The sequence below is a fragment of the Chrysemys picta genome, chromosome 17 (genome assembly GCF_011386835.1).
Source record: "Chrysemys picta bellii isolate R12L10 chromosome 17, ASM1138683v2, whole genome shotgun sequence".
Classification (NCBI taxonomy): Eukaryota; Metazoa; Chordata; order Testudines; family Emydidae; genus Chrysemys; species Chrysemys picta.
This window is the reverse complement of record NC_088807.1, coordinates 4,612,508-4,614,629: the sequence shown is the minus strand read 5'-3', so window position 1 is coordinate 4,614,629 and position 2,122 is coordinate 4,612,508.

Genomic DNA, 2,122 nt, shown 5'->3' with positions numbered 1-2,122 from the left:
CATTGTGTCACAGGTCTCTGGCTTTAGGGTGACCAGACAGCAAGTGTGAAAAATCAGGACGGGGGTGAGGGGTAATAGGAGCCTAGATAAGAAAAAGCCCCAAATATCGGGACTGTCCCTATAAAATAGGGACATCTGGTGACCCTACGTGGCTTCCACTCCTCAGAGCGCTGCTTGGTCCCATCTCCCCCACCAGCTCATCTTTGGAAGTAATATGAGGAGTGGCAAGGTGGCATCTCAGGTCAGCGGGGCATTTCAAACTAAAGCCTCTGCAACCTCTAAGTTTCGAATCTGCTTTTTCTCTGCAACTGCGAGGGCTAGAAAATGAACTTTACAAAAATAAATAATTTGAGAGTCTCAGCGGAGGCTTTAAGATGCCACCGTCTCGCTCTTTCTGGAGTATGGACTTAAAATCTCTCTTTCGACCCGCTCCAGCTCTGCCTCGGAGCTCCCCGGCCGCTCCGCCGTCCTTCCCGGCAGAGCATCTTCGGAAGTGAGGCCCTACCTTTGGAACGCTGATCAACCCCAAAGTTTCAGGGATTGTTCTAGGCGCCAATGAGCAGAACTCCACCGATGTGGGGCTGGGGGAGTGGAGGGGACACGAGGCCCCTATTGGAGTTTAACGCAGCCACATCTTCAAGCCCCTCTGCAGCTGGCTGAAGATTGCAGCTGTTCGTGCCTTCCAGCATAACAGGCCCCCATCTCGGCTCTGCCTGTCCTCCCAGTAGAGCTGACATCCTGAGTGACTTATCACTCCGACAGAAAGAAGAGTGGTAATGGGGAGGGGAGAGGAGGGGATGAGAGTGCACACACAGCCCTTGCCATGGGGCAGAAGAGGGTGCACACTGAGCTGTTGGCATAGGGGGAGAATGGGAGACCCTGGTATGGGAGGAGGAGGGAATGGGGGGCACACAGAACCCCTGGCTGGGGGGATATTGGGCAACAGGGGATGGATCACTTGATGATTCCCTGTTCTGTTCACTCCCTCTGGGGCACCTAGCATTGGCCACTGTCGGAAGACAGGACACTGGGCTAGATGGACCTTTGGTCTGACCCAGTATGGCCGTTCTTATGACCCTGTTATGGGGGGAATGGGAAATGGGGGACACAAGCCCCTGGCATGGATGGGGAGAACAAGAGACAATGTTATGGGGGGGCAGCCCTGGGGAGGAATGAGAGCACACAGAGCCCCCAGGGTGGGGGGGAGAGAACGGGGGGCACACAGAGCCCCCAGGGTAGGGGTGAAGGAGAACGGGGGGCACACAGAGCCCCTGGGGTGGGGGGGAGAATGGGGGGCACACAGCCCCCAGGATGGGGGGGGGAGGAGAATGGGGGGCACACAGAGCCCCCGGGATGGGGGGGAGGAGAATGGGGGGCACACAGAGCCCCCGGGATGGGGGGGAGGAGGACGGGGGGTACACTGATCCCCGGGGTGGGGAGGGGGAGAATGGGGGGCACACAGAGCCCCCGGGATGGGGGTGAAGGAGAACAGGGGGTACACGGAGCCCCCGGGGTGGGGGGGGAGGAGAACAGGGGGCACACAGAGCCCCCGGGATGGGGGGGAGGAGAATGGGGGGCACACAGAGCCCCCGGGGTGGGGGGGAGGAGGACGGGGGGTACACTGATCCCCGGGGTGGAGGGGGAGAATGGGGGGCACACAGAGTCCCCAGGGTGGGGGGGAGGAGAACGGGGGTCACATGGTGTGATGTAGGGGGTGTAGGTCGCAGGGAGACCCTGAAATAGGAAGGAGCGTGTTGGGGGGAGGAATAAGAGCACCCAGCTGGTGGGAGCGGTCCCCCCGGGCCATGCTGGGTAAGGGGTGCCACCCCCCCGCCCCCTGGCGCAGTCCCCGGGAGGCGCTGGAAGTGACGCCGGGCGGGGCAGCCCTAGGAGCGGGGGCAGCCGGTAGCTGTACTGGGGGGGGGGGGCTGTGCTGCTGCGGTACCCGCGAGCGGCGCGAGGCCACGGGGATGGGCTGACGCGCTCCCCCACGTGGCTGCAGCTGGCCGCGGCGGGGACGGGCGTGTGACGACACCGCCTAGAACCTTGAGGCTCCCAAGGCCCGCCTCCGCCCCTAGCCCATTGGCTGAAGCCGGCCCCGCCTATTGCAAAAGCCGATTGC